The sequence below is a fragment of the Motacilla alba genome, chromosome 7 (genome assembly GCF_015832195.1).
Source record: "Motacilla alba alba isolate MOTALB_02 chromosome 7, Motacilla_alba_V1.0_pri, whole genome shotgun sequence".
Lineage (NCBI taxonomy): Eukaryota > Metazoa > Chordata > Aves > Passeriformes > Motacillidae > Motacilla > Motacilla alba.
This window is the reverse complement of record NC_052022.1, coordinates 6,852,377-6,876,745: the sequence shown is the minus strand read 5'-3', so window position 1 is coordinate 6,876,745 and position 24,369 is coordinate 6,852,377. Positions and strand designations below refer to the sequence as shown.

General features: G+C 38.1%; 1 protein-coding gene across 5 annotated transcripts in view; it reads left to right on the top strand.

The window, feature by feature from the left end:
- MGAT5 (alpha-1,6-mannosylglycoprotein 6-beta-N-acetylglucosaminyltransferase) overlaps positions 1 to 24,369 on the top strand; it is a 112,976-nt gene that overhangs the window by 3,776 nt on the left and 84,831 nt on the right. The window contains exon 2 of one of the 5 annotated variants that reach the window (XM_038143088.1): positions 7,630 to 7,727. The exons of 1 other annotated variant lie outside the window; for it this stretch is intronic. The gene's annotated coding sequence lies outside the window, so the exon portion shown is untranslated. Of the gene's footprint in view, positions 1 to 7,629; positions 7,728 to 23,056; positions 23,079 to 23,153; positions 23,170 to 24,369 lie in introns of those variants that run through there. 3 more of the 5 variants (XM_038143089.1, XM_038143090.1, XM_038143091.1) reach the window with 3 other exon arrangements.

Genomic DNA, 24,369 nt, shown 5'->3' with positions numbered 1-24,369 from the left:
GACAACACAAGTACTGACACAGCCTCCAGGTGAGAGGCAGTGGCTTTCTGTGGCAATGCAGATTTTTGTCAGAGTGGATTGCCTTCTTCTTCTACTCAAGCTGGAGTAGTTCAGCTGTCTTGAGATGAATTGTGGGGTTTTGTTCTTACCTTCTCACAAGAAGTCTTGTCTGCTTTAATCAGGTCAGTCCTTCAAGCCCAAGGTCTGTGCATGCACTCAGGCCATGATGAAGCTCTTTCTTTTAGAAACTTCTGCTGAAGAGATTTCATACCTGTGGGACAGCTTGTGTACTTGGGAGACACTGCAGTGAAAGTACCAAGAGGAAATACTTTGGGAGACAGGGATTCCCTCTTACAGTACTCTAAACAGCGAAGTCCTTTTCACGAGGAAAGCTTAAGTCAATCCTGTGATTCATTTGATTTATTATTTATGGTTTGTATGAGTTAAGAATCCTGTGATCCTGGCCCTTTGAGTCTCACAAGGACCTCTTATTTCTCTTAGCCAACTGTATTTTTTCATATATCCCACAGGCATTCCAAACTGTTTAACCTTGATTATTTGTCTAACCTGCTGACATTTGTCTTACTGATTTTTATATCCTGATAAAATCCTGTAATCTTTGAAAGTGATCAACCACCTCTTTTGACCTTGTCCTTTATACAAAAGGATTTCCCTAGATTACAAGTAGCAGGCTAAACCTAATGTTACTTTAATTGGTTATTGCTCATGGGTCCTGTAGTTGGTTACATTTCTTCATATATAATGTTTGACATGAAATGTATTCCTTGTGGTTATGTTTCCCTAGAATAGTTTTAAAACTAAAAGCTTTTTTTCACTCTTGTTAGAGTTAGGTAATGAAGTTATTGCTGCTTGTTCCCACTGCATGTTAAGGTTGTGTTCCTCCCTTCTTGTGTGCACTGTCATTGGTTCAGCTTTTTATTTAACCCGTGTTGAGTTCCTAGCAAGGCATTCTCAGACAGCTGCTAATGGAGTAGTAGATTGCATGCTAGGTAAAACTCCTTCACCAAAAGGGTTGTCAGGCTTTGGAACAGAATGCCCAGGGCTGATTCTGCATCCCTGGAGGTGTTTAAAAGACTTGTAGACCCTTGGACTCCATGCTATCAAGTAGCTTTTCCAACCAAAGAGATTTTATGATTTTGCATTGTCATAAAAGGTACAAACTGCAGTGAATTACCATTCCTGCCCAAGATTATGTTGTGTGAACTGGATGGTGTTTGATCTGTGGAAGATACTGAACGCTTGGATTCTGCCACATTGTGTCATAGTCCTCTTGTCTGCAATATGTGTGACCAGAGTGGATTAACACATTTTTACCATTTTACTAATTAGAATCTTCTGTATGAGCATATATTCCCTTGGGCAGTAGTTCTCTTGAGTGTGAAATGCTGTCTTATCCCTCACCTCTCTTTATTTTCTGTTCTCAACCCTTCTCTCTGTTTGATCCTTTTCTGCAGAGAACAATTACTGTTCAGTGCAGCTTCAATGCAGTTTTTGAACTTGGCAGAATGCATGTGATATACCTGGAAGACAATTTCAAGTATTGAAGGACCCACATAACTAAAGTTTTATTTTCTCTTCTATTTTGACCTTCTTTTTTGTAAAATGAAGTATAAAATATGTTTTGGTTGAAGATGGACTGTCTGAAACATTTCATTAGATGCATAAACCTTGTCTGCATAGTATATGTGAGTTAAAAATATACATAACTCCATTCAGTGAATTTGAAAATTGGTATAGTATTCACAATAAAAATCCTTGAACAGATAATCTACCTCCTAACAAGCTTATATAATTGCTTGTTAAGTAATTTCTATGAGTCTTCCTTGATAGGCCCTGTTCAAGTACAGTTTGTGCAATGACTTAATTTTCTATATTGTAGATTTAGACAAGTGAAAATAACAGCTCAAAGTTGCTCAAGAAAGTTTCATGCTACACCACTACACCTTTGTATCAGGCATTCCAATTAATTTCCTTAGGGTTTGCTTCTCCCTGTACAGGTTTGGTCTGACAGTGTAGGAAAAAGGTGTGGAACATGCTGTAGAGAAATAAAAAAAGGTTTCTCAGTCTTCACTACTCAGACTTCAGCCTAAGTGTCTCAGGATATTTGACCACATTATTAAAGCTACCTTGTTCCAATCAGTCCCTTAGCACATTGTTTTGGTTTTCTAAGTTCTTGTAAAAATGAGCAGTTTGCTTCTCTGTATTTCTTTTCATGAAATGCAGTTTCTCTATCAGGATTATTGATCCTCCAAGAACATGGTGAAATGCAGTATCACTCTGTTTACACTTCACATCTCTTTCTGTTATGCAGCTGCTTTTCTTTTACTAGACTGCAAAACATCATGCAGGAGCAGAATGCTTCCAGTGGCTTTTCTGCTAAAGCTAACAGCTATTTTACTACGCATTAAATTAATCAGTTTTGAGTCCTTAGTCTAATTTTAAGAGCTTGTAATCAAGTTGCCATATTTTATGGTTATACTTTAAATATGTTTCTGGTTATAGTTTAAAATAAAACATTAGCTTGTTATTTTTAATAGAAATTTTCTTAAATACCAGTAGAGTTTGTTTATAAATCAACAATAATAGTAAAAAAAAATATTTCTTTTGATAGTCTAACTTCTCTTGAAAGACAAAGATGAACTCTGCTCCTTATAGATAAGCTGTGAGACCTATATATAGGTCTCGTTGCAATACTTTCCCTGAGTTTTTTCAGTAGTTCAGCATTCCTAAGTTCACGAAATTGGATAATCAGTAAAATAAAAACTTCTGGCTGTATTAACGATGTGAGAAATGAAACAAAGTTGAAGCAGTGTTTGGTTTCACAAAATTATTTGACCTATTACTGGATCTACATCCTGGTGGTTTGGAGCCTCTCAGGCAGCTTATTGATAGCAGATTTTGGCCCCAGTTGTGAATCTTTGTCAAGTCTTTGAGTCTCTGAAGTGACTCCCCTTGGGTTCTGGATTGATAACTTGAAGGGATGATTCATGATTCCTTTGAGGAAAAGGTTACAGTAACTTTCACCTGACCTATCATGGCAAAATTCTCCCCAAGGTAAATTAGAGAATATTTGAGGGAGCAAGGAGGAGCTTTAGGCTGGAAGGTGCTCAAGGGCTTGGTTTCCATCACGAATTTCTGCATACTTGCATCTGAGATGAAGTTCTGTGGAAACAGGACTTTCCCACTGTAAGTTTGGAATTCCCCTTCAGTGGTTGATCTGATCTGGCTCCTGAACCTGCAGTAAAAATTCAGTGTTGCCACAGGTCTGTGGTGAAAGGACTGGAGCTTTCCAGTGATGTAAGGAGAGTCTAACCACAGTGGGTGAATTCTGTGCCGGTGTAAAAGGCACATTGCAGTTTACTTAAGCTCTTTTTGAGTTGATGCTACTTAAACCTTCTGGCTCTGTATGCTAAAACCAGCACAATGAGGCCCAAGTGTACACTTAAACTTTCCTTTGAGGACTGTACTGGCTGATACAGAGCAAAAACTTGTACCAGGTTTAGCTTCTGTTCAGTTTCTATTAAAGACCTTATACCTTGATTCATTTCCTGGAGTCATAGTTTCCATATGCACTGATTGCATAGCTTTTGTACTGTGTAATGTCACAGAATGCCACTACTGAGTCACTTAAAACATGGCTAGGAACACTTTCTTACACACTGAGATATTGGCATGTATGCGGCCACTTCTAGAGCAAAGAAAACTGTGAGCGTTATAAATGGAAAAAAGTTTCATTTTTAAAAGTTGTACTTGAAAAATAGTATTGTAGTTTAACTACATGTGGAAAACTGGTTTACATCAATTTTACATGTTTTAGACTTAAGGGGGTTACGTTGGAGATCTGAAAAATCTGTTTGCTCATTATTTGGAGTTTAAAAAAATTTAAGAAGCAGGGGTTCTTTTTTCCCCTACATTTGAAGTGCAAGTTTTTTTCATCCTTTGTACTTAAAGAATGGATATTTTCCCCATCCACCGTTAGTACTCTGGTTTGTTAGAATTGTCTTGGGCTCTGTTCAGACTGTTGTTTGTACCTCAAGTCTGTTCTACCTTTGAGTATTGTTCATGGTGGATATGGAAAAATTGAACCCCATTGCCTACTATCAATATACATTTTTATGTTTGTTTATCCAAATTTAAAAACAAAAAAGCCTCCTAACTGTATAAATTCCTGATGTCCAACTCAGATTTCGCACTATTGATTTTGGGTGTGCATTATGAAAAGAGTTTTTTAATGAAGGTGTACTCTTGCCCTTTGACAAGCTACAGAATATTTTTAAGTATGCCACCCACCTTATTCTTTAACTAAAATTTGACATTTAATTAAAAAGACTGCTGATGCAGCATTGTGGTTTGGCAGAAATAATTGTAGGAACCTTACAGTGTCTACCTTACCTGTACCATGGGGATCAATCCCATTGCTCAGGATAAAGACGTTTGTCCAGGCCACAAAAATGCAGAATTAAAACTTCTCATTTGTTATTTTGTACTGACCAGCTCTGTCATCCTTGAATTTGACAAACTGAGAAAGAAATCTGTCAACTGTTATTTTCATTTTCTTTTGCTAATATGTTCTCACTTGTGTGTGTGCTTCAGTGCACTGCTAACCATTGTCCAGTTTACTATGGTGTTCAGGTCTTTATTTCCTTCATTAAAATTTATTTAGGATGTCATGGGAATCTCTCAATCTAAGCATGCATAATTTGGGTTTGGTGTTGTGGGATTTCAGTTATGTGTGAGGAGGGCTTTCTGTATTCCCTGTTCTTCTTGTAAAAACAGCATGATTTCTCTCTTCAATCCAGAGTTCTGAATGGCTTTTTTCCATTTTACTCCAAACATTTCATCTTCAAGTGTGCAATTTCACCATACAACTTGAAATTTTTTGAGACACATTACATGTAAGATTTACCTCATGCATTCCTTCCCATCCCACAAAGTGATCTTCTGAAATTCTTTTTCAGTTTCTATAACCTAAATTTTATATTAAAACAGTTAGGAAATGTCCTTGCTAAACTCCTTGAAATGGCTAAAAGAGAACCCACTCATCCTGCTCCACCCACTGGACAAGCCTGGATGGATTTTTTTTCTGTACAAGTCAGTTGATGAAGTCTCTGAATGCTGTATGTGCAGTTGTGCTGAATCTTTGTTATAATCAGCTAATAATAGGTTCTAGCTCATCTTGTACCTTTCTTTTGGGCTGCTCATTACCTATTTATGAAAACAGATGATTTGAAGCATTGATTTCAAGCCTTCACAAGGCCAGTTTGTCTTCATCTTTTTCTTTGTCACAACAAAGTTTCCTCACAGTTCCTCTTTCTTGTTGTTTTTTTTTTTTTCCTGATGAGGCTTGTTCAAGTGACCTCAGGATGTCCGTAATGTTTGAGGGTGTTTTTACTGTAGGTCTTGCTCACTGCCCATGTTGCACAAGCTTTGAATTCACAGAAAATGGAAGTAGCACATTGAAAAACTGGGTAATCCTTGAATGTCCAGTAATTTGTCCTAGTCTGCAGAATTTTTTCCCCTTGAGATTATTTGCACCAGAGTTATCTTCCATGTTTTTGCTAATATAGTCAATATATTATTGGAATAATGTATTTGGCTTGATTGTTATAAATGTTTGTGTAGGAATCTCATCTAAGGCTATCATTATACCTCCCAAAAAAAAAAGCTAGTCAGGATAAACACATTAAAATATTATGGAGAAAATGTAAGTTTGAAACTTTGTATTGTCTCAGTGGTCTGTTAGAATGTAGGAAAGCTGAGCAGAGCTAGGCAGCAAAGAAATCCTAATTTAGACAGCTTTTAAAATTCTGTCTTCTGAAATGTCCGCTAAATCCATGTGAACTGCTGTAATTTCATAATTAAGCTCCTTCTTTCAGTCCTGAACCTCAAGTCATATGTTGAGTCCAAACTGTAGGATATGACTTTTTCCATTGTTAAAATAACAGTCTAAGTTGGAAACTATTAAGTGATAAAAGCTGCAGAAAGAAATATCATATTCCTCTGAAACACAGAGGAAAATGTTATTGAAAAAATCTATTCTTTCTTTTGTCAGGCTGTTCTTCTCTTTAAGACCAGACCTAAAAATAGAATTAATCATAAAATCACAGAATGGTTTGTGTTGGAAGGGATCTTCAGGCTCATCTCATTCCAACCTTCTTGCAGGTGTCTTGCAGGGACACCTTCCACGAGACCAGCTTGCTCAGAGCCCCATCCAGCCTGGCCTTGGGCACTTCCAGCCACTGTTGCAGTGAGGGCTGTTGTGTTTTGGTGTCCCCCCTGCAGTCAGAGCCACTGATGGCCTCTGCGTGCCTGTGGCTCAAGTACACATTTACCCACTTCAGGCAGAGGAACTCAGGTGGAAGGCTGACATAGGATGCCGTGGTCTGTGTTGGACACTCATGGCTGTAGCTTACACAGCAAATGGACTGCTCAGGGTGTTGAAATGTGATAAGATAATGCCTTAAATAGTTATTTGCAGGTTATCTGTCAAATCCTGGCTGTTAGAAAGATAAATCAATGTAGCCCAGTGATGCACAGTTTAAAAGAGAAAGGGTTTTTGTATCAACTTTTAAGATGTGTTTGCCAGCACATTCCCCCTGTGAGTTGAAAGGAATGAGTATTTTCATAATATTAGAAAATCTATTCCTCTGTCTCTGTCTATCTTTTTCTCTTCATTAGGTTTGACTAAACAGTAAAGAAATCCATTAATCTGTGGTAGTATCAGTAAAGTGGTCTCTGTTTTCCTCTCTGCTGGTACTACAGTACTGTTTCAAGATCATTTACATTCTGCTCAGAGCTGTAAGTGATCTTTTTGGCAGCTTTGTGCATTTACATTAACTGCTGGATTGTAATAATTTTCAAATGGATTGTCTGAAAGTAGAGGGTTTTGGGTACATATTTATAGATAAGTATTCCTGTCTGTGGGTTAATTTTATGTCTTGTACATTTACCTAACTAATATAAACGTGGCTCTAGGAAGAACCTTGTTAGATCAAAATGCAGAGCTTTCCACTGTCGCCATTCTAGAGATGGCCAATATTGCTGTTGAATTTCCTTTCTTATTCTGGAAGCCATTTGGCTTTAGGGGGCTATTTAGGAGGTATTTTCTAGAGGTTTTTTTAAAATGTTTGAGGGAGAAGGAAGGAAGCCTTAGTGTTTACATTATATTGTTTATAATGTGTTTATATTGTTGAAACACAGGAGAACCAACCTAAATAGTAACCTAATGTTTTTGAGTGGACCTTGGAAGTCTGACTTAACTGCCTTGTAGATCTTATCCCTGTTATTCAGAAAATGTTTGACAAATATGTGGATATTTTGTTCTGCATAGGTGGTGTTTTCAATTTATATTAATGTCCATCTGATGTGTGGAGGAGCTTTTAGTTGATACACAGCGAGATTTTCTGCTAGAAGTAATGTTTTTTTTGTCTCTTCCATCCATACAACTTTGAGTGGCAAAAAGATTTGTGAATGCTAAGTTTTATGTGACCTTTTTAGAGAACAGTTACCAAAGTGGACCCATTTCTCCTTGTTTTTGGAAAAGCTTTTCATTTAATGACAGTGCTTCAGTTGAAACCACGTGTTCTAAGAACTGGCTTGTGTTCCCAGCACTGCAGGGGGAAAAGCTCAACGTGCATGTTTGAGAGCACGCTGAAGAGCACACGTGGGGGAATTCCAGGACTGGTGAAAATTTCAGAAGGTAGAAGGTATTTAACATAATTACATAGCTTCAGATTGTATAAACCTTGTACAGTTCAGACAACTGCAAAATTACCTCACCAAACTTGCCCCCTTTTTTTAATTTAATCTATTTGAAAAGCTACAGAGGTCTGAATTTCTTAAACTGAGAAAATTCAGAAGGTAGACAGGTGAGGTAAATAACCTTCTGATCTGATTCAGACTGGAAAATATGAGATTAAATCCATGACAACGCAAATATAATCTCATTTTTGAGTTACGTAAGACTGTTTAAAATGGGTCATTATTGTTGGGGGACAACATGTTTTAATTTTCTAGGCTTCCCCCCCTCCACCCCCCTTCCCACAGTAGAGGGAATGCTTTCCTCTAGGGACAAAGATAGGATGAAGCTAAATATATCACTTGTCTACTTTATTCTCCATCATGTTGCTTCAGTGGTAATCACTTGTTTGAGATTCACCTTCAGAGATTCTGCCTGACATATGGTGAGGTGCATAATGAATGTATGCAAACATATAGCAGTTTCAAATTCATTCTTTATTGCACTTACGTTTTAGTTCAGAGACTGCTGTAATAATTAAAAATATTTTGTAAGCATCAATCTATGCGCTTATGGGAAATTTCACCTTAATTACTTATTATTTGCATGAGATGAAAAAAAAAACTATTCAAGACCTGCCTTGAGAGTTTGGCTTCCTTGTTTCCTAATTTCAAATGATGTACAGGCAGGTTAAATTTCTATATTTTGAAAGAATCACCACTTTCAGGGGAGGATTAGAATTTTGTTGTTTGAGAAATGTGACTGGCGTGGCTTAGTTAGGGATTTTGGTTGGTGTTCAGTTTGGGGGTTTTGGGGTGTTGTTTTGTTTTAGGTTGTGGGGTTTTTTTTAGAATGGGGTGGGGAATGGTTTATTGTTTGGGTTTTTTTCAGCTACAAAGAGATCTTGGATAGAAAGTGAGTGGCTTCTTCAGCAGCCTCTTAGAACTGAGACATACAAAGGGAAGTGTGCCCAGGTGTTCTCTAGACATCCAAGAATGTAAACCTCAAAAACTAGTTCTCTCACAAACTTTTTTATACTGTGTTGTGGGTAACTGGGGAAGACTGAAACGGTCACTTTCCCATTCGTAATGTGAATCATGTGATGGTGATGATGAGCAAGAACAACTGCTGCAAATCTTGTTGAAGCTGTAGCTCTTCCTTGGGTACTCCTGACTGTCAAAATTGTCATGATCGGTTGCCAGCAATGGAAGTTGCATCCACGAAATCCAGCTCGCAGCCTCTGATGATTGAGATAATTTACTTTGAATTTCCATTCAATGGCTGAGTCCTATTAATCCAGCTTCTTGTTCATCCTGATTTTAGATTCTTTATAGGAGCTGACAGTAAAACTTTTCAGTTCATGCTGAAAATTACATGTTGGCAAATAAACAGGTAACCATTATAACACATCAAATCAGCATCTATTCAAGCTTTGTGCGGAGCCTTTGATCAAGTACTTGATAATAAGTCATGATGTCAGTCAGTGTGCTGAACCAGAAGAGGACAACAGGATGATTGTAGGAGAGATTCCTGCAATCTTGATGGGCAGGCCAGTCTACACAGCCTGGACTATGCTAATCAAACTAGCAAGACCAGCTTTGTAGCTGAAATAGCAAATTAATTATTGCCCTACTTAGTTTGCAGTAATGTTGAAGGAACACTGAGGTTAATTCCATGGGCAGATGTGAGGGGGCAATGACTTCTGGTTGGAGAAGTAGAAGTCTGCTGGCACAGATGGATTCAGAGCTTGTGTCGTCCTCACTTAAGCCTGTCACGCTGAGAGATTTAAGCCATGCATACTGAATCACATGTCCCATGTCATTTCCATTTGTCAAATCACAAAACCATTGTCCCTGTCACTCTCTCCACTATTTTGACTTGACTGCAGTAGTTTCTCTTACCCAGAATGGTTGTTGGTAAGCATAAGCATTTCTGTGTTTTCTAAATTATTCTTCATGATCAGAAAGAGACTACAAATTTGCTCATACTACGTTGTAAAGCACTGTTTTGAAGAACAAAAGAGCAAAAGCTTTGAACAAGTGACAAGCAGTAATGATTCCCTGATATTTGTTATGCTGTAGAATATTGGGGTGCACAGGGAAAGGAAAAGTAGGGATGAAAGCACATCCTAATCTGAGTTTAGGAAGCTCAGGTCCTTTCATAGTCAATAGAGAGGATGAGGTTTTTGGGGCTGCTGCTTTGAATCATTCCCTAAAAGCGAGAGAAGGGCTAAGCTAAACATCTCTTTGCTACCAAAAGATACAATTTCTCCTTTTCATTTTCACCAGCCCTGATACCCACCTGACCCATCTGTTAGACAGCTTGGTTTGTGAAACAAGCAGAAAGCTAATGCAAGAAAAAGGCTTCTTTTGTTTTCATGAGCTGAATCAGCTCATCGAGGGATCTGTTGATTTGGCACATGTAGCACAAAGGGGGGTGTGAGGCTGGGTAGCTGGAGCAATAGGATAAGTGCAGAGATTAGGCTGTTCCTCAGCTGTGAGCTGCTGGCTCAGCTCAGCCCTCTGCTGTGCCTGGACCCTCTCCTGTGGGTCCAGAGGCCTCCAAGGGCCCCAGATGTCTTCACTGACTAGAGTGACAAAATGACCCACTGCTTCCCCTTCTGCTCTGGTGGCAGCAGTGGCTGCTGTTGTCATCTTTGGATGTTAACTTTCCCTTCCCCTTCTTTCATCCTGTGTGATCATGATTTTGTTTTTTTTTCTTTCTTTCTTTCTTTCTTTTTTAATTGGAAATCAGGAAGTATAGTAGCCTTCGTAAATCTTTATACCTTGTTAGTTGTATCATCTGTGGCAAATAAAACTAACTCTGTCTTCTCGATTGTAAGTAAGGTATATCCAGAATTTCTACTTTATGGCTATGCTCAAGAACAACACACTCAAAATCTGCTGCCACACCTGTAACCACGTCAGACTTCAGTGCCAAGCCTAGTGAAGCTCCCTTTCACTTGTATCACATCTGGGTTCTTTGCCTTTTGGCAAGCAGTCAAAACCTTATTTAGCCCTTTGGAGGCATTAAGCCCTGCTCTTAGACATCGTAGCTCAAAAGACTGTGTCCAGTGTATGGTGTGAAATTAATCAAAAGGAAACAAAATTAATGACCTGCTGTGGTGCCATCCATCATGATATCGCTCAGCAGGTGTGAAATTAACTTGCCTTGACTGTGGATTAAATTGAACGGCGTGACGTGAACCTACAGGAACTGTTTCCACTGATACTGGGGAGCAAGTGTTTTTAAAGAGTCCAGCTTAATGAACTGCTTATGCCATGCACTGCATAGTCTTATGATCATTTAACAGCATGAGTTTAGATTATGCTCCCTAAGAAGATCAAGTATTACTGTATCAGTAAAAATTGTTAAAGGCCGGCAACAGAAATGTGGTTTTAATTTCTGTAATTACTGTGCACCAGATGGTGGATGTATACTTTTTTCCAGCATTAGTACTTCAGCTCAAATATAAGCAGTTGTGATCTTTATTTACAATTCATCAGATTTTAACCTAGGTGATAACAATTCCTTTGCTATGGCCCATTATGATGACCTTCAAAGAAGTATGTAGATAAAACCTCACTATTGTTTGTTATGGTTACAAAAAGCCTTTCTTCTTGGATTTGTTTGGCTTTTCTTTCTCCCAGATCTTAGTTACAGTGATAGCAAAAGTACCCACTAACTTTGTTTTGGAATAAGTTATCTAATGTTAGACTATGTACTTACAACATTTGGTAAACCCTAGTTAACTTAAAAGCAATACTACGAAGATGCAAAATACATTAGAGGTTACTAACAACTCGAGAGAAATGAGGAAAATGAAGGAAATGTATTTCCCAATTTGAATCTAAAGATCTTGATTTTCTGCCAATTATTTTCTTCTGTCCAGTCCTATTTGCTTATGTATATGCACTTTTTTCTCCATAGTTGCTCTGATAATTGTTTTTCAAATGACCTGTTATCATTGTTGTGGATTTGACTTCCAAGTTCTTAGTGCATTTTGCTGAATATGCCCAGAACATCATCCTCTAAAATGTTCAGAGTCATCTCAGCCCTTTTAAGAATGCCTGGTGGTTTTGCCCTTGGCAGAAAACAAGTCATGTGTGAGTTTCTTGGGTTCTTTTTCATTTTTGTCTGCCTGCTCCCCCGCCTTAAATTCTGAATACACATTTCCAAGAGTTAAGGAATTTTCATCTTTGTTATTAGGAGGACGGCTTAGTTATGACTTGCATGGTGGCTTTCTTTGAAGTAGGACTGGCATGCAGCCGTTAATACATTTTCATGATAAGGAGTCCACAGTATATTGGCACACACTTGATAAACTGGTCTTTATAAGTTGATTCATTTGACCTCTTATTAAGAGCTGTCTGTACTTTATACCAGCAATACTGTTTTGTTTAAATATTGTTGATAAGAAAGATGTTAGGCTTGTGACAGTTAATTAATTCGTCATGGTTGTTGTAACAAAGTTTGGTGGATTTTATGTCAGAAGATAATTCTGACATTAGCATTAGTAGGTTTTGGTTCATAACAAATGTGGTGTAACTACTGAGAAATGTAAGGACTGTTCTAGAGTAACCCCTCTCCAGGGGCTGTGTCACTGGCAGGACTTTCTTCAAGTACAAACCCATAAAGCAGTAGCTCTAGGATCATGGGATCAGTACTGTTGGAACTGAAGAGCTCTGTAAGCCTTTTGGGTAGAGCTAACAAGATATTTTAGAAGTTTCTTGTTTCCTTGAAAAGGAGCATCAGCCTTGGTACCCATTTTAAAATGAGGTAAGCAATTCATGGAGGCCTAATGCTTTGTAACATTATAAACATTAACAAAGTCCATCAAGCTTTTAACAGAGAACAAAGGTTATGAGATTGTTATGAGATTACTGTTCAGTCTACATTTCATCTGGAGCTTTGAACTACTTTCTTTCCTGAATTAGAAAATTATTATGTTGATATGAGTGTAAAGAAATTTACTCTTAAGGCTTAGATTGTAACACAATGCTCTTTCAACCTTCCTTATATTGACATCAACCCAGGGATACTGTGTTCAATTGTCTGCCTGCAGTTTGGGTTTTACATTACTGGGTTTATTTAATTGTACTCCTCCCTGCCTCTTGTTGGTGGCTTTTATAGTTGCTTAAGCTTTTTTAATTAATTTGTAGCTCCAGGGGAGATGGGGAGAGAAGAGGAAAAGAAATAGATTTACCTTTTTTTGTGAAACTTCTACTTTTTGAAGACAAGTGACAAGCCACACTGGAGTGCTCTCTGACAGCTGTGGCAGCAAGAAAATTTAACTGTCCAGGCTAACCTTTTTGTCAGCCCACTTTGGCAGGAAAAAGGCCTTTCATGCCTGTCTTCCATGACAGGCTGTATAGGTTGGGTCCCACAGCTCTTCACTGGGCCTTGCATTCAAACTGAGTTTGTTTTGGCTGGTTTTGCTTTATCCTCTCATAGCTGTGATATCCTATCACAAGGGAGCATGAAATGAAGGTTTCTTCACTGCAGGGTTTGATTGTTTTTTTATGCTTCACTGCTAGATTGTGGTATGAGGAGAGCTCTGATTTCTCTGCTTTGCCTGTAGCACGAATATGCAAACTTGGTTTGTCAGAGTTAAGCAGTGTGATGTTACATGCCTGGGAGTATGGGTTCCTGAGAAACTATTTGGATTTGGCTGAAAATGACTGAGAACTGCAGCTAAAATTAGCAGAGATGGTCCACTGCAAGTAAACTGATCCAAGGGAGAGAAAAGCAGAATAAAGTCAAATAAGCCCCCTGCTTGTTCAATGCCATTTGCACAACTGATATGGTGATATAAATGTCTGCTGGTTGCACCCCGTGTCCACAGAGCATTGTTCATGTGCCAGGTTATGCTGACAGTACTTTGCTTTCTGATGGGCTCAGAGCACATGAGGAAGTGGAGATTTTGTGTTCTAGCAAAGATGAGGCAGTAGACACTGGTTAAATCAATAGGCAGGGTTTGATTGTTGGGGTTGTTTTGGGGTTTTTTGGGGGGTTTTTGGGACATTTTTGAGATGGTTATGTGTGAGGAGTGAAAACTTTGGCTTTTCTCATAACATTTTCTATATTTTCTCAAACTGCAGTCGGTAAATGTCCCTTCCCAAAGGAATTGCTGCTGGTCTGTAGACTTGTGATTGTCATTGTAACTCAGCCAGGGATAGACAGAAACTTGTTATATAAGAAGTCAAAAATGATGACATTTAATAAGAGGTTTATTCTGCATGGCAAGAATTTAAACTATTGTTTAATTAGGAGGCAAACCACTTATTTTGCCCTCTAGTTCGTCATGTGTTATGAAGGTTTATGACACTGATTCATATAGCTTATTACAGCTCATAAATGTCACCATAAAATTTGTAAAAAAAAGAGTGTTGAAGTGTCTTGCTGCCATTAGCTACCCAGCTGGTTTGGCTTTAGTGACAAGTCTGTAGATAAAGTGTGAATTTTAGAGTTGAAGATGTCATAGGACTTGAGTACCATGCTGCTTCTCATTATGGAGTCAGCCTCTATCTAAAAGTTGTAGATAAAACTTATTTTCTGGTCATAGCTGCTCCTTCCCTCTCCTTGTCAGCAGTCGGTCAGTGAACTGCACCAAGGTTAAAAGCCATTAAAGACTGTGATAATTGTCAGTAAGTCAGTGATGCCAGTTCTGGGAACACAGCACCAGGGAGATGCTTTCATTGGGTATTTGTGGTTTTGCCCAAATGGCAGTCAGTCAAGATATGGAACCTAACAATGTGAGCTGAAGTGGCCGCCTCTTTAATAGTGCAGCTAATGACTTGCAGATGCAAGTTATTGTAGTGTGCTCAAATACTTTACATGTGTCCTGGAGTCTGTGTCTTGGAAGACTCTTGTCTTTCACTCATTGTGAAAAGGAAACCAGGCTGTAAGAGTGACAGTGACTGTTTATTGTGTGGCTTTACACCAATAAATTTCAAAAATTCTCAGATATTATATACTGTTTATTATTTTTTTTACTCATAGAAAATAAGATATGGAAATATACAAGGAAAGCAGTCCATGGCAGTGACAGAAGATCTGTCACCTGATCCCAGATAATGTTAAGGAAACTAAAGCAGCCTGTCAGATAACTTTTGTTTGTTTGCTTGACGGGGTGTATTTAGAGATGTATGTCTTAAGTGACTGAAGATATGTAATTTTTTAAACTGTCACAATAAACTAGGATGTCACTTTTAGTTAGTCTCTGTTTGGAGGCAAATCTCCTCTGTTTTTAATAATTTATGTAGAAATTGTGTGAAAGATTTAAAATGTGACAGCTCTGAAATAAGAAGATTGATGCTACTCTAGTGTGATCTGATTTGGATTCTGACCTAATTTCTTTTAGTTACTGATTGGTATAGGACTTGTGGGGTGCATGAGCTTATGACTTTTGGAGATTACTTACTGATATTTTTAGGTTACCAGTTAATCCTGTTTAGAAATGGGATTTTCATCTGAAAACAGACAGCTCCTTAAATTCTTCCTGTTTTAATTTAGCATGACAACTGGAAATTGTACAGAAAAAGCGATGGATTGTTTGCTTAGTTCACACTGTCTTGTGCTGTGGCTTTCTGCTACATGATTATTTTCTGTGCACACAAGTTTAAAAAATGCTGGTTTTCTTTAATATTTAAATAAAAGACAAATCTCCCATTGAAGCTGTTCATTTTGCACACACTCTAGAAGAGGTATAGGAAAGCATTGTGTACACATTGTCCCAAAAATGTTCTGAGCCTTTCAGTCTGGGTTTTCCTTACATTGCCTTGGAGCTGTTTGCAAAGCAGCCAGACCATAGATACACTAACAAATGCAAATTCACACTTCCGTTTGCTTATTCAACAACTGTGTTCCATATATAAACAGTCTTCTCCAGATGTTTTTCCCCTTGTTAGCAGTACCTTTCATGTGCTTGTAACGGATTGCAGAGAGAGCCTTGTTCCTCTATTCCACACTTAGTGAGGAGTTGCCATCTGCTGTGTGTGTGTCTGTTTGGAAGGTAAGCATTTTGTCACCTGTTCCTACAGATTGAGACCATAATGCTTTACCAGCCTTATTTATGAGGTCACCTCTGCATTTTTATTCAGCTTTGTGAAAAGTGTAAGGAAGCAGAAAAATAAAGGCTATTGTAACTTGAATGTTAGAACGTTATATGGAGGGTTTTAGCTACTGCAGCTGTTTTATTTCCTTTTTCTATGCCCTTTATGATGGGAAAGGAAGCCAAACTGAGGTGGAGAGATGAGAATTTGCACTATAAGTGTGAAGTGTATGAGTAATATCGTGTTGTATTGACAACAAAACTGTGTGGGTTTTGTTGCTGGCTTGGCATGCTAATATTGATAGGCTTTGCCCATTTCAGTGAAAGAACATATTTTGGACTGAGCTTGATGTAAATTTCTGTGGGTCCCCCTGCCCAAAGTTTTACTCTCTCAAAAGAGTCTTGCAATGCCCACTCTCTGTACTGAAGCCTGTTCTATTCCCATTGCACAGAAAATTCCCCTTATGGCTTGATGAGGTCTTCATCTCTCGGGAAGGAGGGCTGAAGTGAAAGGCTGGGGAGTAGGAGGATGTCACCTTCACGTGGGAGATGTCATGCCTGATGTGACATCCCTGCATCCTAGAACCCTGTTACAGTCATGCTCCTGTCTTCTGAAAGCAGAAAAGGTGCAGCTCTGGGGGCACTGTCAGCAGTGAAAGACAGCAGCCAGGCCCCACGAGTTCTCCCACACAAATCAAGATGAACTTTGCAGGGCTTTCTTCCCCCATGCTTTCTTCCACAGCAACTCTTGAGAGTTATTGGGGGTGTGTTTAAGGAAGAAATCAATTCAGCTACTGTTCTTCAACAGCTGTTGGGGTAGAGGGAGCATTATCTCTCACTGAGGCTTTATGTGCCCCTTTTGTCCCTTCAGAACTGCCTTAAAAACTGTCCACATCTGCTTCCTTTTCTTCCCTTTCCCTTTGATTTCCTCTGCAGTTCCTGTTTATCATTTGTGATTTGGTTTTTTTCTTTTTACTCCCACAATATGGAAATAAATAATATTAAATGTCTGCAGGACTTGATTGACTTGTGTTTCTTAAATCTGAAAAAGCTGAAGTTGTAGAGATTTGGTAAACTTACTCAATCATTTCTATGAAGCTGATTTGGATATTGTATAAATCACACAGAGCTTCAGCTTTCTGCTCTTTACTTACCTGGCAGCAGTCACATGGAAGAGACAATACTGCCTAGATACTCAAGTCCTTTGGATAATTAATTTACTTTCTTTTTAACAATTCAGATTTTGAGGTATCAAAAGGGGGCTGTTTGTGGGAATGGTTTTGACTTACTTTCTATGTGTGGGATAAGCACATTCATTACACTAGTGGAGACTTGCATCTGATTTAAGAGGTTCTAGTCAAGTTTTACTCAATTTCAGTAAATTCTTGAAGAGTGCATATATACATGGATACTTGGCATTTTAAAGCACAACTTTGAAGTTGTGCTTTTACACAGACAAACCAGAATCATTTTGTGAGGATGGAGGTACCTGGAGGAAGGTACTACTGAAAAGAGCCAATGGGAAGATCTTTAAAAGGGACCTGAAGTTAGGTGTGCTGTATTCTGGTGTTGCCTTAGCTTAAATGTGAGAATTGACCAAGCTTGTCTTTAATCACTTGGGATGAAAGTAGATGCTTTTCACACGGTTACTTAATGATATTTTGCAATTTATTCTGGGACTGTCTGGGAAACAGAATGAGTTTGATAGTAACCTGCATAAAATTTCATTGATAAAATGCTGTAATTATGGAAAGCTGTTGAGTGGAAGAATGTCTATGGCTATCTTTTCTTTCATACTGAATATACAGTTCTTTCAAAGCACTTTCAAAAGACCTGTATCATTTACTCAGATAAAGGCAGCCAAGATTTGAGGCCAAAACACATTTACTTGCATGTTAGAAGTAGTGTTGATGAAGGAGTGCTTATTGCTTGGAGGAAAAAAAAAGGTTTCACAAGATTTTAATGGCTTTTTCTAGTAAATGGTTGCAAGATTTGTAGTATTGGGTCCAAAATTCTTTATCTGTATGGGTTGTTTGTAAAAGCCAACTATGCATAAATCAAGTTGGATGCTTGGAATAGATATTTGAAGCATGAAACTTATTAATTTAGTCTTTGAATTTCTAGTAAGCCTTTAAAAGCCTATACAGTGTACCAGCTTGGTACCTTGGACTGTGTCTCCAATATGAGTATTCTCATTTGGTAGACCTTTACTGCTGCTGCTGTTGTTGCTGACTCTGAGTTTGGTTACATACAGACTTATGTTGATGCTGTTCTTTGGTATTTACAATTGTGTTGAAAATATTTCACTTACAGCAGATCAAGATGGGCAAATGTAGGCTTATGGTAGTAATAGTATAATTCAAGTAAGTGTGAGAAGCATCAAAATACCTTGTTTTTTTAAAATACTTTCAGAGTTAACAACACAGTTGAAACTGTAAATTGTGCTTAACCCCTGAGTCATTTTATGCTTATTATATTATTCTGTATTACAAGTACCATATCTATGTGAGGATTGGTTTTTCACAGATGATGCCATGCTGATAGGAATATTAACTAAATTGCTGCCACAATGTTTATGGATACTTCTAGAATTCCCATGTTAATGTGAACCACTTTGGGTGCTGTGTCTGGTTTGAAGTGTTCAGGTTTGAGTGGTTTTCCACTCTGTCGAAATGAGTTACCTTGCCTACTTAACTTTTGACTGGAGAAGTTATACCTGTAAGGGACTGCAGCATCTCAGCTGAGAGAGCTGAGACTGTCCGACCCAGACAAGAGAAACTTTGGGGGGGAATCTTACTCATTTTTATTAATGTCACATTGGGGAAGTGTAGAGAAAACAGGGACAGACTCCTCCTGATGGAGCTCCATGAAAAGATGAGCCTGCTTTAAGATAATATTTAAAGACAAATTTGCTCTATGCGTTTATTGTATATTACACATACACATCTATGTCAGTGAGTACAATCATAAACATTGTAGTATTTGTTTGAATTACTTGAATTGTATGATGGACTTAATTAAAAAAATTATCACTCACAAAACCAAATAAAAAGTTTACAGCAATAGAGAAAAATGCAATCTAAATCTAAAATCAGAACACAGATAAAAGGCCTTCTTATATTTTTATAGTAAATTTTAAAGTAGAAGGATTGGCTGTGTGCTGGGTGAGATTTATGTGATGGTGGCTCGGTGTGTCAGTAGACTAAGGCAATTAAATACTTAGGAAGGGCAAGGGGAGGTCAACTGCCATTTTAAAAGCTGGATATGAAATGCTGCACTGTCAAAAAAAAGTCTTGCTTTTGTGCAAGCCACCACTTAACAAGTGTTGGAAAACAAGGACACTTTTTGTATTGAGAAACACCATATTCATGTTCAGCCAAATGAATGATTTCTTAAGAAGTTGAAAGTAGGTTTGGGGGGTTTTTTTTCCCAATTTTTTTTTTTTTTCCCAAAACCAGAAATTGAAAGAGTTGCTCAGTCACTTTGCAAAGCTGTAACAATGGGTCATTGCCAGGCACTGCAGTAGGGGTTAAGGATGATGGAGAGATGAGGCACAATGCTGAAAACAGAAATGTAAAGAGAGAAATGCTGATTTGGGGTCGAACCTTTTCTTTTTCTTCTTCAAGGAGTAAATTGTTAAAGACCTTTTATAAAAAGAGACCTAAGTGCATTCAGTGGGTGGGTTAACCACTCAGTGTATTATGTTTTATTTTCCTACATGAAACTGTCTGCTACTTTCACTACTTAAGAAAGAAGAAAAAAAAAGAAAAAAAGGAAAAATGCACGAGTGTTAGTAATTTTATAGTAGTTTTCATTTTCTCTGTACTGCAAATGAATGCACTTTCATTTTCAGTAACATCATTTAGATGGATTTCTGAGTGATGGAAATCATGCCCTCTTAAAGTGCTGCAAGCCAAGATGATTTATTTTTTTTGTAGCTGACAAGTTCACCTCTAAACCATGTCCCTAAGAGCCATATCCATGTGACATTTCCATCCCTGAGGAAAGGTGGCTCCCCCGCTTACCAGGGCAGCCTGTGCCAGTGCTTGACAACCCTGTCAGTGATCACCCATTCACCTGCTTCTACTGTGAACTAAATCTACTTCAGTTTGCAGAGGATAAAAGGCTTTCCACGGTTTGTCTTCTCATCTCTGTCTCCTCACCTTGACTGCAGCCTGGGCCGGGTCCCTGTGGGCTGTCACTGTCACCGTGCCATCAGCTATGCAGTGCTGGTGAGTTCTAAGGGAGCACAGCACCAGTCCCTGCCTGCTGCAGCCTCTGCTGGGTCCTTGTCAGGTTTGTCCTGTGTTCAGTAAGACCATGTTTCTTAGCAATGTGAACTCCTGAAACAGCAATCAATCCTCTTGCAGGGGGCCCAGCATTTTGGTGCACAAGTCCTGGCTGTGATATCTGTATTTATTGAGTTTATTATGAGGAATATCCTGAGGAAGTTGTAATACTATTAGGTCTTCAGATTTGAGTGACTGACCCAGTAAAACTTTCTCTGAACTGGAAAAAGAAATGTGCAGTGTTCCTAAACTCTGCTGTCCCATCTGTCTGTGGGTTAAATGAATCCTGTCCTGGAAGGTCAGTCTGTCCTGCCTGTGAGCCTCATTTTTATTCCATCTGGTAATATGAATGTTCTGAAGATGATGCCAAGAAAGAGTTTACTAAATATACACATTTTTTTATGGGACTAGATAGTCCTTGAAGTGATCACGTTCTTTTCTGAATACCACAATTAAACAGATTTTGACCACCCTCTCAAAAGTCAAGTGCTGGAAAGAAAATGACTTCACATATATATACACACACACATATATATGTGTATATATATATATGTATGTATATGTGTGTGTGTGTATATGTGTGCATGTGTATATATGTATATATTTGTGTGTGTGTATATATATTTACTTTCACTTCAGATTCTTCTTCATTATGTTAGTCTATTTTTCTATATAATATATTGTATATTATTTTTATTAAAATATAACATCGGTTATGAAGGTATTTATATTCATAACATATAAAATGCACCACTATAAAAATATCCTAAATTCAGGTGCTAAACTGATACAATAAAAAAAAAAAAAGGCAGAGCTGTAAACTTCAATTTCTTGTTGTGAGGAAAATTGGGAATACGTAAATCTTAAAATGCAGGTCTCAACTTTTTCCATGTTCAAGCAAATCACAAAGAGTAGCTGAAAAGATAACTTTCAGTACCAGTATTCAAATCTCAAACTTTTCTTATTCTCATGACTTCTTGTTACAGCTATGATTTATATTTCCAAATGTAGCAAGTATAATATTCCAAATCCTGAAGAAATTTTTTCTATTTCCCTCCCTCTTTAACACATTAAGAAGGATGTGGGGAGGGAGAAAGAAGAAATAAGCTGGTGCTGAAAAATTCCAACCTCACTCCTACTCTTTTATAAATTGCTGTTAGTATTCCTGTCTCCATGTGTGAGCCCGAGGTCTAAGCTTGAAGTTTAAGCTATAAACAGCGATGAGATAATTTTGTACAGGAATAAATGTGCACAGATGGAGATAATCAGAAGTGACTTAAATGTGTGGGCTTTTCTGGAGGTGCCAAAAGCCCACCACAGCACAGTGACGTTGATGGGGACTACAGGTGTGAATTATGCTCAGCCATACCCCGAGTCTGCTTTGTAGAAGGTGTTCAGACACCTACAGGACTACCCAGGAGAGTCTCATTAAGTGTTGTGGGAGTTAGTTGGGTATTTGGGCGTGTTCATAAATCTCTTAGACGCCTCTTTGAATATTTATTGAGATTTCTTTAAAATTCTTGCTGTGCTGTTGACAGTTACCATAATTAAAGTGACTTCACCCCCCCCCCCCCTTGTCTTATAGTTCTCAGTTAATTAAAAGAAATCTTAATGTTGTGGGCTCAAGGGTAGAAACAAAAACTTTCAAGGACAGTACTTTGCATAACATGAAGGATCTCTCTAGGATTCTTTAACCTGTTGGATACATTAAAATTCAGGAAAAGGACCTTTTGTGCTTTAAAAGTCTTAATGATAAATGCAAAAAGAAGCCTTTTTAAAGTAAAAACAACATTTCTGTAGATACACCTCTGAGACATCAATTCTTTGAAATTTAGAAGGCAAAATATTTAGAAACTGTTAATAAATTCTGAGCATTTTTTTACTGACAGTCATCTGGCTTGACTGACAAAAACCCCTTTATTTTTTTTTGTGTTACTTCCATTTAAGGCACACTTCTGTAGTAAAGGAAGATGTTGGTATTGGCAGAGATTCAGATTTTTTTCTCACTCCTTAATAGTTATAGTGATTAAATGTGGATAGTAACAGAGCTTGTGATTTAAGAAAAAAAACCTGTAAATTAATATTAATTTTGCAATGGAATACTCTTGCATGTAAATCCTGTATTGCACAATAAGCCTCCATTAGGCTAATAAATCAAACTTCATGTTCTTGAAGTAATTTTCATCTCCATTTCCACTCTTTCCTAGCCACAGTAGCAGCCTCTCTTTCCAAATTCTGAATGTGAGAATATTAAAAATAAGAATAAAAAGGCAGAAAGCCCCCAAGGGTGAGTCTTGCAGAGTTTTGACACACTTTCTGTGAGGTATAGCCTGTCATGTAGCATAAATGTTTTAAGAGGCAAACACACCTCCCCCCTTTCTAGTCCCAATTTAGTGTAAAAGGATTTTTCTCTGCCTTTGCTGTGCTGACAGCTGCCTGTAGTTTCCTGTACACAGTGGTCTGACCCAAGGTGTTCCCCTTGCCCATCCTTTGCTCCCGTCCTGTTCCCCCACTAAAACATCATCATTTTGTCCTTGCATTCTGTGTCTCCATCCTCATCCCCCAGCAGGGTTTGGGAGGTTTCCTACCTCCCCCAGGCCTCGTGCTGCCCACGGTAGCTTTGCCTGTAGATCCACTCTGGGGAAAGCATCTTTTTGCTTTCTGCCTTCTTCCTCCCAGACAGGGGTGAGAAATCTCCCTTTAATCTCTGCAAAGCCTGACCGTTCTCAGATCTCTCCTGAAAACTGTGCTCTGCTGTGATGCCTACAGGACAAGAAGGAACTGAGCCTCTCACTCTTGTTAGCAGTGCTTCCTGAGGTTTGTTTCTTTGTGGTCCAGTCCATCCACTCGCTCTTATCTCTGGTCGCATGGCTTTGTTGCTGGGCGCAAGACAGAACTTCGTCCTTGGTATCAGAGAGAGCAAAGTCTCCTAATCCTTGAGCAGGATTTACTGCAGTCCAAATACCAGTCTGGAGAGGTAGGTGTGGCTTTAAAAACCCTTTCTGTATGATAGGAGGTGTTCACTATGCACCTCAATGAAATCCAGGGTTGGCAAGGAGGGAGCTGTGGTAATTCTCCTCTTTTTTTAAAATTGCTTTTGTTGTTCTGTGGCCTATACTGCGTTGTCCAGTTTGATGCATTTAGGTACCTAGAATCTGACTTTCCAGACAGGAAAATACACGTAAGGGTTGCAATTTGACTTGTGAAAAATGTGGTCAGGATTGTGGTGCTTTTGTGATTCACAGGAATTGCATTTGTATGTTTATATTATTTCACACATATGTGTTACTTGAGCTGTGGTGTGTCCTTGTAATTTCATTTTATATATTGGCTTAAAACCTCTTGACAGTTTAGTCCTTAACAATACTGCTGGACAAGCTAGTTTTTCCCTCCTGCTTTAATTGAAAGCTTAGGTCAAATGGAGATGAATGCATTGTCTGTGTCACTGGAATTTGTAATCGACCTTACCTTCTTACAAATTCTAAACATTTTATTTCCTTTGAATTCTGTTTATGTTGTAAATGGTACATGAGGCAATGTGTTTTGTTAAAAACTAGGGGTTACTGCTTTTCTTTGCCTCAATTAATTCTTTTTTTTGTTTGTTTGGGTTTTGTTTTACTCTGTTTTAGCTGGTCCCATTTGTTTGCTTTTCTTGAAAAATTGCACAATGGGTATTTAATTTAATATTCTTTCCAGACCTGAGGTTCCAAAAATTTCTTGCCATATGGCAATAAAAAAAACAACTTCAGCAAAGGATGAAGAATAGAAAATGTTGGTGAATATATTTTTATTTAAAGCAAATTTAATTCAGTGGATGACTATTTTTTTTGGAGTTATGCAACACTAAATTTAAAAATTAATTCTTGTCAAGGTTCTTGAATAAAAATTGTGGGATGTCTTGGCACCTTTCTCTTTTTGAAAGGGAAACTCTGCTCTTGTACTTTAAAAACTACTTCCTTGGAATTGGCTGTAGTGTGGGGAGGTTTTTTGCTAGTGGTTTTGCTGACGTTTCTTTGAGTCTTGCTTCCTTGCATTTTTAATCTTCCTGATGTTTATTTGCTTGCAGTGTTCGCAATGTCACTTCAGTTTTGTACATTAAACTTCTTAGGCATTTATCTTTCACCCACTGCTAATGTTAGATCTGGGTTATTTGTGGTTCCTGCTTTGTCCTTCAAACTCCTTCCTTCTCCCTATTGTCCAAAAAAAATAGAAATGTTGACTTAAGTGGGGGAAAATGCCACTCTACCATATTTTATTTTTCATTACCA